The sequence below is a fragment of the Sceloporus occidentalis genome, unplaced genomic scaffold (genome assembly GCF_023333645.1).
Source record: "Sceloporus occidentalis isolate IW3139 unplaced genomic scaffold, rSceOcc1.0.p SCAF_3, whole genome shotgun sequence".
Lineage (NCBI taxonomy): Eukaryota > Metazoa > Chordata > Lepidosauria > Squamata > Phrynosomatidae > Sceloporus > Sceloporus occidentalis.
In genome coordinates this window covers 34,558,333-34,575,517 of record NW_028316983.1, presented here as the reverse complement: position 1 = coordinate 34,575,517, position 17,185 = coordinate 34,558,333, and positions in this window count along the sequence as shown.

The following is a 17,185-nucleotide window of genomic DNA, read 5'->3' as shown; positions in this document are numbered from 1 at the left end:
TGGGACTAATTCAGGTTGTGCATCAGCAGCCAAAACAAAACACACACATAAACAAAGCCAAACCTTTCTCTCTGTTGGGACAGATGAATCAGCCTTAGCCATTTCATGCCAGTCCATCAGGCAATTGTAAGATAGCTCTGCTGTAGCATTTCTAACAAAACTCCATACTGTGACTACAGGGATGAGATGAATAAACATTAAATTCATAACTGCTTTTATTCAAGGCAGAAAAATGTGCTTGCTGATTTATAGCCTGAAGAGTGTGGCCATTTTGCATGGTAGGATCAGTTTGTATTATCACTGCTAGTTGTAAATATATGCAGACATGTTGTTGTTCTGAAAAATGAATCTTCAAAAAATGCACTTAGGACAGGTCTCGGCCCCAAGCAGCTTACAACTGAAAACTGTGCAGAAGAGAAACAAAAAAAGAAAGGGATTGAAAAGAAAGTAGGTCACACAAGGCATCAATATGCATTTGTTCATGTGTATAGGCTTAGTTAGAACTGCATTACAGTTGCACATGGAAACTGAAATGTGGTTAATGTAACACCTGTTTTAAAAAGCTGATAGGAATGTATACAAGAAATTACAGTAGTTTATAGCCAGTAACCTGAGAAAGATAGCATGATATAGTGGCTTGAGTCTTGCCCTTTGGGAGACCAAAATTTGAACCCAGCCACCCCCACTCAGCCATGGAAACCAACTGGATATCTCTGGGTAAGCTATACTCTCTCAGACTAAAATAAATATGATGCAAATCTCTTCTGAATAAACCTTGCCAAGAAAACCCTATGGTAAGATCATCATATCTCAGAGTCAATTTGAAGGCACATAACAGCAAACCTCTTTTCCCCAGTAAAACAACATGTAGGAAATGTTACTAAAATAAAATAACCAAGCACATCTCAGAGATGGGCAAAGTGCAGCCCTCCAAATATTGCTGGTCTGCAATACCCATTATCAGCATAGTCAGTTATAAGGAATGTTGGAATGTGCAATCCAGTAAGATCTGGAAGGCCACAGTTAGTTAGTGATATACTATAGATGTACTATACTTAGTGATGTAATATAGTCTATTGATATGACTCAGCAGGGCTCATCTTATGTTCTCTGAACCAAGGAAGTGTAGACACTGACATACTAGACTAAGACCACAGTCATCTGGGCTCATTCAGATGCAAATATCCAGAGCAACCTTGAACCATCCACAACTACTTTCAGCCTCAGCATGTATTACACATTTGTGTAGTTTAAAGAGAAGGAGTGGAGAAACCTGTATCTGCTATCCTGAGCTCCTTTAAACAATGGATCATATCAAAATTTACCTCAAGACTAACTCTCCCCAAATCTAGAATTTTGGCAGGATCTAGATTCCAAAATCTAGAATTTTGGCCGCTTCCTTGTGTCTTGATGCCTTGTTGGGATATGATAGTCCTTCATCAATTAAGCCCTAGCAGAGAACTTGGAAAAGTTTCTCTTAGAATTGCCCATGCTAGCTAGAGGATTCTGGGGATTCTATTCTAAGACCTGTATCTAATTTGTTAATGTTAGCTAGAATGGAACTATAGAATCAGTAAAATTTACAAAAGCCGTGATTTACCAAGTTTCCATTGGTTCAACTGATTAGCTTTAGTTGGGAAAGGAATTAGATTTAAGTAATCCCCTCCTCCCCAAGCTTTATGGTTTTCAGGGAAGATATGAAGAGCAGTCTAGCACTGTCCACAAGCTTTACACTTCAGTGGAACCTCAGCACATGAGTTGACAGACAGAGGCAGCATGACTCTCCATTGTTCTGTGTCACCAGAACTAACCATGAATGGCTCATCTTTCTAGACAACTCACCCTGCTTTCTAGTATTCCATTCAATCCTTGCATTTGTATGGTTTATTACAGTCAGCCCTTCTTATACATGGATTTTTTTATACATGGATTCAAGCATACATGGTTTGAAAATGTTCAAAAAAAAGTATACATTTCAAATATTAAACCTTGATTTTCCATTTTTTATAAGGGACACCATTTTGCTGTGTCATTATATTTAATGGGACTTGAGCATACACGGATTTTGTTATACATGGGGGATCCTGGAACCAAACCCCAGCGTATAACAAGGGTCCACTGTACACACTTTGATAATGAAGTAAGTTGCTGTTGACACAGCTGTAGTCAAATTAAGACTGCAGAGAAACAAGAGAAAGAGCACCAAGGACTTCAGAAGTACAAAAAACTATGAGGGGGGGGGGGGAACCCAGCAGTGTTTGGTGGCTTCCATCACAGTGGGGCATTGAACCCACTAGACATGCTTCATTCTGAACTCTAAAAGAGTTGCCTAAGGTGTTCAACTTATTTTGATCCTATGGATAACTCATTTAAAGCTCAAGCTCAAAACCCAGAACTGATTCTCCATCACTGTGATATGGAAACTACCTGCTGTTGGGGATAGGAGTGGATTGGACTGAAAGACCAGCATCTGCCAAAGTGGCCTGAGTTGATCTCAGCATGCTCCAGGCATGGCTGATGGCTCTTGTCTGAATGGGCTGATGGTGAGTCAATTGAATCCAGGTTTTAGCTGAGACTTTAAAAAAGCTAATCCCTATCCCCCAAATAGCTTCAGCACCTTGGACAGCTCCTTCAAGTCTATTCAGTAAGACAGGTCAGGGAATACAGACTTTGCCTGTGTTGGATGGGATTACACTCCCCATGAAATTTCATGTTCTCATCTTGGGTCTTCTCCTGGACTCAACTCTGAGCCTGGAGGCCCAGGTACCAGCAGTGGCCAGGGGTGCATTTGCACAGCTAAAACTAATGTGCCAGCTGCACTCAGTGCTTGAGATGTTCTAGTTACAGTGACACATACCTTGATTACACTCCGTTTGGACTACTGTAACCCACTGTATGTGGGGTTGCCTTCGGAAACTGTTCAGAAACTGTAGCAGATTCAAAATGAAGTGACCAGAATGGTCACCAGGACCAGTTACAGGCAGCAGATAACTCCCTTGTTGAAACAGCTCCACTGGATAGGATAGTGTGTGTTGGAGGCATATTTGACCAATTTTAAATTGCAATGTGCTATAGGGCTACAGTCAGTTACAACTATATTCATGTCAAGGGACTACCTTTACCTTTTTATAGGGCTAAAGTAGAGAGTTGGTGGATAGTTTCCATAGGAGTTTGAATGTTGGACTATGACTCTGGAGACCAGGTTTTGAGCTATGGAACTTACTGGGTGATCTTGAACAAGTCCCACTTCCTCAGCCTCAGAGGATGGCAATGGGAAACCCCCTATGAAGAAATATGCTAATTAAACCCTTCGATAGGGTCACCTTAGAGTTGACATAAATCAGAAATTACTTGAAGGCACACAACAACAATAACAACAGCAGCAGCAGCAAAATAATAACAATAACAGATATACAGCTTGTGCTTCCCCAGATGTTGTTGATCTGCAGCTCTCATCATCCATCAACAATGACTACACTGGCTAGGGATGGTAAGTGTCATGGTGGAACAACATTTGGAGAGCCACAGATTTCTGTCACATTTTTTTTTTTTCAAATTCTAAATTCTGTTAGAAACAGTGCTTGGCTTAAAGCCTTTGCTTTTAGCTTGGATATGTTAAAGTTTTAAAATGGAAAAGTGATATTTAACAAAGAGTATTTTGTTAAAGTGTTCCAACCAGCCTAGCTTGATTGTGATAGCTGTGGTCCAACACCTCTGGAAGTTACCAATTTGCTGAAAGACATATTTATTTATCAGCTGCAAAGCCTCAGAGTAATCTGAGAATATAGGGTTCCCTTTTTGCCATCACATATTTTTCTCTCGTGTGTACATATTTGCTGGGCAATTCATTCTGGTCCTTACTTCCCTTCCCCTTAACTGAGCCTTGGAGCAGAATTCTGACAGAATAATGAAGACTTTCATGAAACACTATAAAAAGACAATTAGGTAAACTGCTGGTTTGGGAGAAGCGTGTGACCTGGTTAATAACTCTGATGGGACCCAGGGAATTTCAAGAGCACGGAGAAAGGAAATGGCTGGTTTGCGTGAGAGTTGACGCTTCTGCATGAGGTGTGTGGGGCTGTCACAAAAGTGCCAACACGTATGTACTCTAAATGATGTTTCAGTCTTCTATGGAGTATTATGTGTGGTTACCTTACTGTGCCAGAGCCTTTCTTTCTAAAAAGTTGTTCCATCTACTTATATATACCCAGCAGTGGAGTGGGAAAAAATCCCCTCTCTTGCCCATTTAATTCTCCACATTTACTGACAATCTGTCTACTCCCAGATCCTACAAAAATCTTGGTCTCATCTTCCAATCCCTCTATGGCTTTGTCCTTTGTCATTTCTTGGTAATAATAACAAGAAGAACAACAACAACAACAACAATGCATTTATAGCCTGCCTTTTCCCGAAGGAATAAGGCAGGTTACAATGAAGAAAAACAATAAAATACTATAAGCATAAAATATACATTTAAAAATAATCACCTGCTCTAACCCACATCCCAATCCCAGAGCTATGTTTGTTATAGCAAACACAGCTCTACCTCAGTCATGTCAAGGTCTCACATTCTCCAAAAGGACACTATCCATTTCCCCTCTTGTTGTCCCTTTGCCTCTGGAACTGCTTCACAGAATACTACAATTTTTATTTTGTTTAGTTTTTTAAAAAAACAAACAACCCCTATTTATTTATTTATTTATTTATTTATTTATTTATTTATTTATGTGATAAAGCCTTTCCTGAGAAGTCACTTTGCCTTAATGCCATAAACTGTGTGTCTCTGAAATAATTGTATATCCTTTGATGCTTCCATTCTTTCTTGTTTCTCTTACATATAATCTATAGACTATATATAAGGGGGGCATAATGAACAGCATGACAACCCTTTGTTTTGAGGCAAAACTGTTCTTTATCCATGTTGTTGTGTGCCTCAAAGTAATTTTTTACTTATGGCAACCCTAAGACAAACCTATCACAGGGGTTTTGTTGGCAAGCTTCTTCAGAGGTGGTGATATAAAAAAAAATCATACGCAGATACAATATACTTATCCTAAAGGCACCAGATTTTATCTGATCCTGGAAGCTAAACAGGGTCAGCAGTGGTAAGCACTGGATGGGAGATAGTCAAGGAATACTGGAGGAAGGGACTGATAAAACCACCTCTGAATATTCTATGCCTAAGAAAACCCTAAAAAATTAATAGGGTCACCATAAGTCAACAGGTGGGTTGAAGACACATACACACATACTTTTTCAGCCAAACAATTTAAACTAGCAAGATTCAGTATGTGCACATAGACTCTGGTTTTGGCTATAACTCTGTGAAAGTGGGCTGAACAACTGTGGGAGGCTAGGGGAGCACAATAGCACCCCAAAAGACCTTAGAAGACCACACACACAGACATATTAAAACCCTCCTGCAAAAAAACCTCAAAGCAATTCCAGAGTCTGGTGCCACAACAAACTACAACTCCCAGAATTCCACAGCCTTGATGCATGACAGTTAAAGTGGTGTCAAGATGGATTATTTCTGCAGTGCGGGTGAAGCCCAATATGATGCTTACAAATGCTGACTGAAAACAACTGGCTTCTTCTATGTCAATCTTTCTCAGTCAGCATTTCAGGATCCAGGTGGTCTAGGAATGAACCAGGTCCTGAAAGTTCCAGCTAAGAGTGGAAAATTCCTAATTAGGGGCTCGACAGACCGTTTTTACTCCTGTCAGAGACTGCACCAACCAAACACTGAGGCCTATGTCAGAACCCTGCACGGTGGACACCATTGAGTGTGCCAATGGCGCACTTGCATGCAAGGATGATGCATGTGCGATGCTGTGATGTTTAGATGCTGCACCACACTTGCATCATCATGGCGGCCCCCATATGGACAGGGCCACACCATGATGGCGCCGTGCAGTAGGCCTTGGGAGCATGCAGTCGTTCAGCAGTCCCGAGCCCTAAAATTGGCCCCAGACCACCATATTCTGGCAGTCTGTACTGGGATTTCCCCCTCTTCTTTCTCTATTTCTCTATTAGTTGAGAAGGAATGGAACTTCAGGAGAGGGAGGATAGAGGTGTTCTGTATAGATGAAGTCCATGGTCTGGATCCGCCCCCATCATACAACCTAGATCTCGGAGCTATTGTCAGCCAAAGTCAATGCTTTTGTGAATGCTATCTCTGCCTAGTGATAAATGAGGACATGTAGGATGCTTGCTTAGTGGCTGCTCCACCATGACAGATCTTCTTCTTAGTTTGAGACAAAAAACCAATTTACTTAATGCCACAATGGCTTCTCTGTGATTCTATCCCACATGGTGAAAAGAGATGAAAAGATAAAATTCTGTGGGATGTGTAGAGTCAAGTGGAAATTGTGACCTGCCTCTTTAGTGTGATATCACATTCTATGCATCATCAGAGCAACATGGCATGTATCTAAGGGGATGTAGTAACCATGCCAGTTGGGTGATGTCCAGCTCCACCAGGCCTAGCCCAGTGAAAGAAGGGCTCACCCTTCAGTCCAGCTATCATTGCCATGGCCTCAGAGGCAGAGGAGAACCATTGGAGTTAATCCCTTCCCCACTGCCATTCCCTTCTCGTTTTGTGTCATGTCTTTTTAGATTGTAAGCCTGAGGGCAGTCTAAGTAACAATTTTGTAAGCTGCTCTGAGAGCATTTCTAAAGAGCAGGGTATAAATGCTCCAATACTTCAAAAAGGAAGGTGGACACACAGGTTTATAGATTCCTCTGCTTAATAAAATAGTGTGTGGCCTCTAAATGGCTCTTATTCTGGAAATAACTATTAATCATAATAATATTTTACCATTAATTATAGGTGATAATTATAGATGATGATCACTGTTGTTTTTTGTGGGTTTTTCAGGCTATGAGGCAATGTTCTAGAAGAGTTTATTCCTGACTTTTTGCCAGAAGCTGTGGCTGGCATCTTCAGAGAATGTTGGCATAGAAGAGAGTGGGGTATATAGACTGTTGGTTGAGAGGAAGCAATTTACATGTTAATCTGTGTATTATTCTGTTGTTGAATGACAAGGCCTCCATGTGTCTATTTAATTACTAATCCATTGTCTGCTGGGAAATTCCCCTCGTCCTGGGTGGTTTTCATTATAGGGATTAAGATTATTTACCTGCTAAATGTATCTGAAGAAATAGACTGCTCATGCTGCAAACTTCTTTCTTTCAGTTAGTCTCAAAGGTGCTACAAGATCTCCCTACATATTGATTCTATAGACTAACACGGCTATATCTTTGGAATCTTGTCTGCTGATAGTATTTTGATCTGGCCCTTTCAGTTTATCATAAAATTATGTGATTTGATTTCTGTCTGATCATAAGTATATTCACTTAAAATTCAAAAAGACTTTTCTCCAAGGAAGTGTGTCTAGAACTGCAGTTTCAGTTTCCTATCACTGTCAAATACAGCCAGTACAGAACTTGGATCTCAGGAACAGCTACAGCACATTTATATGTGTAATGTATAAGGAAAATCCTGGTAACCGTAATGCACCACTGTACTGTTCCCTCGGGCAAATCATTTTTGTGTAGAGCAGAAGCAATCTACAAAAGGAATGGAGTTTCTGTGTTGCTGCAGTGATTAGGTCAAGAGGCAAATGCTCTGTGCTCTGCAAAGCACACTTTACCAGCCCACAGGGATTGTTGCACAATGTTACTCTTCAAGATTTTTCACAGATTCTTGGAACTTGGCAGACAAATCAAACATGGGTTCCATCTTATTCTGAACTTCCCATTTATTTCATATTGCATTTCATGTGACTAGTGATGAAGCAACTTCTCATGTTCTCCAATGATGTCATCTATAAAAGCTTAGAAAAAGGTCTTCTTTTGGATATTAATTTCCATCTTGTGAGGATGGCTAAAAGTAGTACAAAAACAAACCTTTCCCAAATTTTGCCATATATACAATCTTATGTCATTATGCATACAATAGTCTTTAAAGGGCATATTTGTTTCCATTTAAAGGCATAGGTAACATTTAAAGCTTTAAACTGCTCAAGTCCTGAACAGCTGTTCCTTTATGAAATCTTTCCCATCCCAGCACCTTCTGAATGCATTTGACTGCAGTTTCTATTATCCCAAATCCACATGGCTTATTGGGTAATGAGAATGGTAGTCAGGCAAGTCTAAAGGACCCAAGGCTGAGAAAGGCTCACTTATGAACTTTCTGTACTTTACAATGTGGCACTGACTAGTGTCCTGGTGTCATTAGAAATACCTGAAGGGGGACACAAGAAGCAACACATTTTCTATGGCAGTTCCCAAAATTTGGAAATCCACCTCATGAATGCTGGGGCTCCCGTTTATGTAATAAACCACACTTGTCCTGATGGCTGCTTTCTTTGATGGTGTGTGCATTTGATCTAGTGTGTCTGTTTATTTCACTGGTAATATTTTAAACCTCCGAACATGGCAGAGCAACCCTTTGGAGTACAGTTTCCACAATCCCCCAGCCAGTTGCCCAAAGGATTCGATTTCACCACTCTAGTTAAGCTCCCATTTGGACTCTTGAATGGAGAAAAGTTACTGGGATGTGACATTTAACTCAGGTTTGATTTCCTATGGAAGGAAGAGACTAGAATCTTATGTTTTGGCTTTTGCTTTCAAATATTCAGGTTAATTTGAGGTGGAGGTACAAGCTAAGCACTCTAAGAGGCTGTCTACCAGTCCTACCTTGGATCTCTAGGGAAATATTCAGCACTTTAAGATGCTGATTGAACCCAAAGTCATCTGCTTGTATCTCTTGTTTCTGGTCTCAAACTCCAGGTCTCTGTTCTATCCATGGATTCTTTACTTCCTCTCCACACTCACTTGAACTAGGGGGAAATTAACTCAGTCATCTTTCTCTGATCTTCTGCTAGCCTTTCTGGGCTATTTTAGGGTTTAACTAGACAAATATCCTATTTGAAGCACATACTGCTTCAGATGGGGCAAGATGTCTGTTTGCCATAGCATGTCATTGTCTCCATTTGCATATCTTGCATTTAGCAAGTTGAATTTCACTCAAGAAATAGTCATACCTCTTAGCTCCCGTGGAGGTACATCACTTGAATATTACAGTCAATTGACTGTAGGTCAAGTCTAGGTATTCTTTCATATCAACTAACACAAAAATATTATAAGGAGCCTATCACAATATTATTAATATATGAAATTGTTTGTTATTAAAAAAAATTTAATGTGTGATTTTTGTTTTGAATTTTTGATTTTTTTTTATGGGCCATGATAACATTTCAGAATTCTTTCCTAGATGCTGTGGATGTAGTTTGTAGAAAATCAATGTACACATGAATTAATCTATTACATAAAAGCATAAAATAATTAATTAAAAAAGATTTTGGAGGAAAGGTTTTTAAACCCTCAGAATCTAGGCCTTCTGAAAGTTGGTGAGAACTCTGGATAAATCTCTCCCTTCTGCTATATCCACATCTTGTCTTCAGCAAAGCCATCTAAGCCATCTGTTAAACTCGAGACAGTAATACTAGCTTCCATCATTGAGGGATATAGTCAAGATTAATTAGTCAATGAAAAGTGCTTTGAAGATTTATAAGTATCCATATCTGTGACCCGGTTAAGAAAATACCATGCCTGGCTGTAAGGCTGATCTGAGGGTGGGTGTTTACTCTTATTAACTTTTGATCTGGGCAACGGCCCAGAGGGACTTTCACCTCGCCGCCGGAGCGGCGTTTCGGAGGGGCGGGGCCGGTGAGAGCGGCCCCATAAAGCCGGCTCCCGGCCTCCCCAAATGAGGACGCCACCGCTTGCCCTCCTTACAACTAGACAGCGGCTCAGAGGACTTTCCTCGTCACCGGAGCGGCGTTTCGGAGGGGCGGGGCTGCCACCGGACTGTGCTAGGAGCTGCTTGAGCTGCCGGGCGGCTCTCCTCGGGAGGCCGCCCACGGACTGCTCTGTTGGACTCTGCAGCTCCGAAATTGCACAGTTGTATGTTTCTTATAGCGGCACAAGGGGCGAGAGGGCTCTGCCCAAGTCAGCCTAGAACAGAGGGTGACTGTTGTGTCACACCTCTGTTCTTTTTGTGGTTTGTATGGGGGAGGGAGGGGGCATGGATGTGAGGAATGCTCTGGCTGGGGAGGAAGAGGATAATATCGGTGCGAGCAGGGCTCCTATTGAGGTGGTGTGGGGCAGGGGGAGGTATGGCGGTAGGAAGGTGGACTTGCGTTACAGAGGAAGGCGAGATCGATGCTTAATATCTATCTCTCCTTCCGGTCCCCCTCCTAACCAAAGGGACCTGAGGGTCATTCCAACCGTTCCACAAACGCTGTCGCTGCTCCTGTGCAATGCCAGGTCGATCAACAACAAGTCCCACATCCTCCATGATCTGCTGGAGGACAGCAATTGCGACCTGGCTTGCATTACCGAAACCTGGCTTGGGCCTGAGGGAGATGCTGTGTGGGCACAGGCCCTCCCTGCCGGGTTTTCGGTGAAGGACCAGCCCAGGTTAGGTGGGCGGGGGGGGGGTGTTGCCTTGGTCCACAAGAACACCTTGTCTCTCACCAGGAACCACATCCGACAAACTTCTTTTATCGAGTGTATTTACCTGACCCTGAAGGCTAGGGACAGTCTAGGGATTCTGTTGGTGTATCGGCCACCCCGTGCGCTAACGGACTCCCTTAACGAGCTGACACAGCTGGTTGCGGAGCTGATGCTGGAGACACCCAGGCTGCTAGTCCTGGGTGACTTCAACATCCCCTTCGCGGCCAACTATGTTCCATCCGGTGCGGCCCGGGAATTCATGGATACCATGGCGGCCATGGGCCTGTCCCAGCTGATTGCGGGTCCAACGCATTTTGCGGGCAATACACTGGATTTGGTTTTTTGTACGGATGCGGAAAATCCGTGGGCGGAAATAACTAATATTTCCCCCCTGCCATGGACGGATCATTTCCTCGTGGAGGCAAGAATCAAGGCCTCTACCCAGATCCCCCCCGGGGGTGGTGGACCTATTAGAATGGTCCACCCTCGAAGGCTGATGGAACCCAAGAGGGATACATGGTTGGAAGTGACGGCGACTCTGTTGACGCCCTGACTGGTATCTGGAATACCGGTCTCTCTAGGGCTATATACAGTATCGCTCCCAAGCGTCCTCTCAGGCCTGCTTCCAAACGTAAGCCTTGGTATACGGAAGATCTCCGGGCGAGGAAGCGGGACCTGCGATGGCTAGAGCACCGCTGGCGGAAACACCTACGCTTAGCCGACAAGACTCTCCTAGACCGCCTTTTGGAGGACTACGGAGAGGCGATACGAGCAGCTAAGAACTCGTTCTATGGTGCTCGTGTTGCGTCCGCGGAGTCGCGTCCAGCAGAGTTGTTCAGAGTGGTCAAGGAGCTAACTCAGCTCCCTCCCACTCTGAACCAGATCCTTGAACCTTCTAAGGCCTGCTGTGACCAATTTAACAACTTCTTCGCGGATAAAACCTCTCGGATAAGCCAAGGTCTTAACGCCGGCATTAGGGCAGAACCAAGGCTAGAGGCATCCAGAGCCTCCGTGGACTCTATTAAACTGGATCAGTTTGAGTTGGTCAGTACCGATGATGTGGACAAGATCCTTGGAAGTGTTCGGAAGACAACCTGCTCTCTCGATCCCTGTCCCTCATGGCTAGTGGCTCAGGGGGGACCGGTGGTAACCTCGTTGTTACACCGGATTATTAATACATCTTTGAGGGATGGGCAATTTCCATCCAGCTTAAAATTGGCCACTATAAAACCGCTGCTAAAAAAGCCCTCCCTCGACCCCCTGATACATAGTAATTATCGGCCAGTCTCGCTGCTGCCATTTCTGGGGAAGGTGATCGAGAGGGCGGTTGCAATCCAGCTTCAATCGGTCTTGGATGAAACGGATTATCTGGACCCATTTCAAACTGGCTTTCGGGCGGGTTACGAGGTTGAGATGGCCATGGTCGCCTTGGTCGATGATCTCCGTCTGGGCATCGACAGGGGAAGCGTGTCTCTGTTGGTGCTCTTGGACATCTCAGCGGCTTTTGATACCATAGACCATGGTATCCTTCTGGAGCGCCTGGCAGAGGTGGGAATCGGGGGCACTGCGCTCCAGTGGTTCCGATCCTACCTCTCTGGGAGGTTCCAGATGGTGCAGCTGGGAGACGTGTGCTCTGATAAGAGGGCCCTGACATCTGGGGTCCCTCAAGGAGCCATTCTGTCTCCCATGCTTTTTAACATTTACATGAAACCGCTGGGAGAGATCATCCGGAGACATGGGGCGCGGGGTTATCAGTACGCTGATGACACCCAAATAATCTTCTCTATGTCTCCGACTGATGCAGTGACCGAGGATGGCGTCTCTCCTCTCGTGGCCTGTCTGGAGTCGGTAATGGGCTGGATGAGGGAAAACCGACTCAGTCTGAATCCAGAGAAAACGGAGGTACTTGTGATAGGTTCCCCTGGTCCAGGAATGGCGGTGGTTCCACCTGTCCTGAACGGGATCACGCTTCCTGTGAAGGACTCCGTGCGCAGTCTGGGGGTGCTTCTTGATTCGTCGCTTCACCTCACACCTCAGGTGAATGCGACGGTCAAGAGCACCTGTTATCAGCTTCGGCTCATTCGCCAGCTGCGCCCATACCTGGCCCAGAGAGACCTTGAAACGGTGGTACATGCTCTGGTAACCTCTCGATTGGATTTCTGCAATGCGCTCTACATGGGGCAACCCTTATACCATACCCGGAAGCTACAGATGGTACAGAACATGGCAGCCAGACTGGTCACTGGTACTTCCAGGACCAGTCATATTACACCTATACTTAGAGATCTGCATTGGCTGCCCATCCGCTTCCGGGCACAGTACAAGGTGTTGGTGATAACCTATAAAGCCTTACATGGCTTGGGCCCAGGATACCTGGAGGACCGCCTCTCTCCATACATTCCGCCCCGCACCCTCAGAACATCCGGGCAGCAACTACTGAGGGTTCCAGGGGCTAGACTAGCCTCCACAACGAGGAGGTCATATTCCATCGTCTTCCCGGCCCTCTGGAATACGCTGCCCATAGAGCTCCGCTCAGCCACCTCCCTGGTCCAGTTTAGGAGGGAACTATAAACCGTCCTATTCCGATCAGCATTCCCCGAATCAAGCGCCAACTAGTCTTCCCCCCCTTCGACGGCAATGGCAGCTGGCTGATGGGGTTTTAGTTTTGTTTTAATATGGTTGTATAGTATTTTAATATTTATTGTAATTGTATTTGTATTGTTATTAATATGTTGTTCACCACCCTGACCATTGGAAGGGCGGTATACAAATAAAATCTTTATTATTATTATTATTATTATTAAAGCAGCAGGAATCTGCCTGCAACTGGTAAATTTATCTGGGAACAACTGCTGACTTTATGTATTATTTCTGTATTGCAAGATATGTTAGCATACCCTACACTCCTCTTACTGGATACAGGGTTTCATACTTAATATCTATCACTGGGTATATTTTGAGAGGTCACAGTGACCTGTGAAGATTAGGAAGTAAAGTTACACATGTAAAGAGTCATGCAGACCTAAAGACACATAGGAGACCTAAAATAAATGCTAAATGGGTTTGCTGATCATTCCATCCCCCCACCCACCCTGCGGCCAGGCTTTTTGCATTTCCTTTTGCAATGGAGCCAAAGTGAGTCCTGCCTGAGTTCCTCTCCATTTTCTGTGAACCTTTGTTCAGGACTGGTAATTATCTTCCTCTTTAAATCCCAATTACTCACTATCTAACACTTCACATCTTTCTTTCTGATAGCCTTGTACAGTTCTTGAGATTGCATTGATTTTTATGCTTGCATGCACCTTCACACAATTCTAAATTAAAACCACTGAAACTGGAGTCTCTCTTCAGTTAGTACTGGTATATACAGGTGAAAAATCCTTGAAGTTACTATCCTCTCTGGCCTCCTTTTGTGCTATAATTTCCTCAAAATTTAATTTGATGCTGACATTGCATTCCCCATGTCCCCACCCTTTAGGACAATAGTTAGGTTTCCTGTTTCTTGGTATGCTACATACATGGGGAGGGGAAGGAAGGAAGGAAGGAAGGAAGGAAGGAAGGAAGGAAGGAAGGAAGGAAATCATAGGTGACTGAAGGCTTTTATGGCAGTAGGATGTTGATTATGCTCTGGATTTAAAGGAGCTATTCAAGATCCAAAGTTAAAACCATAGAAATTCATTAAAAGGCTATACACAAACCACAAAACAGAACAACACACCATTAAATGTTAATCTCAGTCAGTTCCTAAAAGCCTAATGGCATAATAATATTTTTACTTGTCAGTGGAAGGAGAGTAAGGGAAGGAATTCCAAAGTCTGGGAGCAGCCACTGAGAAGGTCTTCTCACTTGTTTCTGCCAAACAAATATGAGCAGGTCTTGGAACATAGAGAAGGGCCTCTTCTGAAGAACTTGGTACTCTAATGGCCCCATAAAAGGAAATATGCTCCTTCAAATAGCCTGGACCCAAACTGTGCAGAGCTTTATAGGTCATCACCACACATAAAGCAACTGTGCCATCAGTAACAGTTTCCTCCTCCCACACCCAAAACGAATTAATACTACCAGGTTTTTTCTCAACCCCCTCCCCTCATATCCCTCCTGTTTCTTTCCCCAAATGCTCATCTTTCACTTTGTCATTCAATTCCCTATTGGCCAGAAGCAGTCTGTTTCTAGCCCTTTTTCCATTACACACTTGACTGAACTGACGATGAAAGGGCCCCTGGATTCCAGCATGAAGGTAATTAATTGACTTTCTTTCCTCTCGTTGCTATGCTGCAAAGGTTGAAGCTGCAGTGGCTACAGTTCATTTTCAATCCTGGAAAATTAGCCATCAATGGCATCATTACAGAGATGATCATCTGCCTGGTATAACAACTGTGATGTTGACATTAGGTGGTCTCAGAGAGACCACAAGAAAGGAGGTTTATACGCTGCTCACATAAATGCCTTCAAACTGTCAAGCAGGTACTCTAGTCATCCCTCTGCTTCATATCTTCATTTTCTCTATTAGATCCTTGCTAAAATTATAAGGTGGTTGTACACCTCCATGCTTGCCAATGGCAGCATTAATGCCAGTGGAGTAGTTAGTCTATTGTGGGTTTTAATCTATTTTTTAAAGGAACTATTCAAGGTGCCAAGCCTATTTGAATGATAGGGATAAACATCTTGAATAATTCCTGCCAAGTTCAGGTTAAAACTCAGAGTGGATTTATCCAGTGGCATAGCTGTCATATTTGACACCTGGTGCAGATCATTATTTAACACCTCCCAACAAAATGGGGGAGAATGTTAAAAACCTGCCAAGTCCTTCAGTTCTGCTTTGTCACTTTGGGACACTGCAGCCCCACAAAGAGTCAAGCAGCAGCAGCAGCAACATGGAGGATCTAACCTGACCACTCCCACCACCACCATACCCCTCCAAGAGAGAGGGTAGCAGTAGTTGTGGAGGGATGACAGGCTGATTCCTCCATGTTGCTGACAATGCCAATGCCAATGTTAATCTCTTCAGGGCTCTGTGACTCCAAAGAGATGGGCTATTAGCAGCAGCAGCACCACCACTGAAGAGTAGCTGGGTTGGCGGAGGGTCAACTGTGCAGCATGGAGGCAGGCAGGTGGACAGACTCTTCTCCCTCTCTGCCTGCTTCCACGCTGCCCAGCTGAGCTACCAGCCTATTTATGCCATCAAAGAACTGGATGAAGAGGAGGAAGGAGGAGCTGCTGCTGGCTGGGCTAGAGAGGGAGGACATTTTCTTTTCCAATTCATCAACAAATCCATGAGACCAGGAGATCTGGAAAATCCGCATCCATTCCTGCTACCTCACAGCTTTTATGGATCTGAGAAAACTGCTGGGCAGCTGAGAGAGGGAAAAGACCCACTTTCCTGCCTGGCCAGCAAAGCTACCTAAAACTTTGGCACCCCTTCCCACTAGCATGCCAGGTCTCACCTTCCCAAAGGTATTGCCTGGTGTGGTCCACTCACTCTGCACCACCTATTGATACCCCTGGATTCACCACCTACTGCCATGGTACCTTCGAGCTACCTCTTCATTCTTTGAGATCCCATTGTGTGATCAGCTGCTAATAGAGTAAGGATAAAGAGGTCAAAGGATTTCTTGGGGAAATAATGAAGAATTTAAACCTGAAAGACTGTCAAGTAGTTTTAACATTAAACACAGAAATCACATGTTATGTGGACAAACTTTGCAATATTATTGAGGTTGGATATGCTGGTAGAACATATAGATGTGATGGTAGAGCTACAGAATATTCCAGGTATGAAGCTGTCTGATACTAAGGCAGCACCTGAAGCTAGTGAAGTGTAGGCATTCAGATCATCTGACCAGCTTTAACAGTCCAGATATGTGTGTATGTATGAATGCATATTTGAAGAACAGGTTATGAGTTCAGAGTCCTCCTAACAGCTGCTCCAGGTTTTTAAAGATGTTACACCAACATCTTCAACAGAATCCATCTCTCAGGAAGTCTGTCTTTTTATTGCCATTGTCACCAACTACAGTGCTGTAGTTGCTCCTTCTCAACTTAGTTGTCCTTCACATCATCATTGTTACCTTGAGCTCACTTGACAGACAGAAGCCAGTACGTGAGATAGAGGCATCTGCTTCTCCTCTTTTTCACCACTATGGCTATCTGGACCAGAATGAGAGAGGAGTGGGGAAGGTTACTGGCTGTAGTGATGAGGAGAAAATTCAGAGGGACCTTGAATGTGGGTCCCTTGTTGGGGTGTGGGCCCTCATCAGGAAACCAACCATGCCTTCCCTTGATTACAGTTTTGACTCCATCCCACTCCCAAAAGTTGACAGCTGCCAAATCTGACCAGAGGACCTTTCACACTGCACTCACACTGCTATAAGCCCACTTTAACTGCCATGGTTCCATTGTATGGAATCCAGAATTTTCAGATTAAGGAGGAAGTACTTAGAATTCTCAACCTGGTGCCTCACCAAACTACAAATCTCAGGATTCCTCAGGATGTAGCCACAACAGTTAAAGAACAATAATTATGTAGTGTGACAGGACCTCTGATGTTTAGTGCTGTGTATACAAGTGCTGACCCAGTGGCAAAAACTGTACATGCAGTTCCAAATGCTAGGAATGTATGCATGGAAACTCATAGCATTTGTCCTGCCTTCCACTCAGTAGA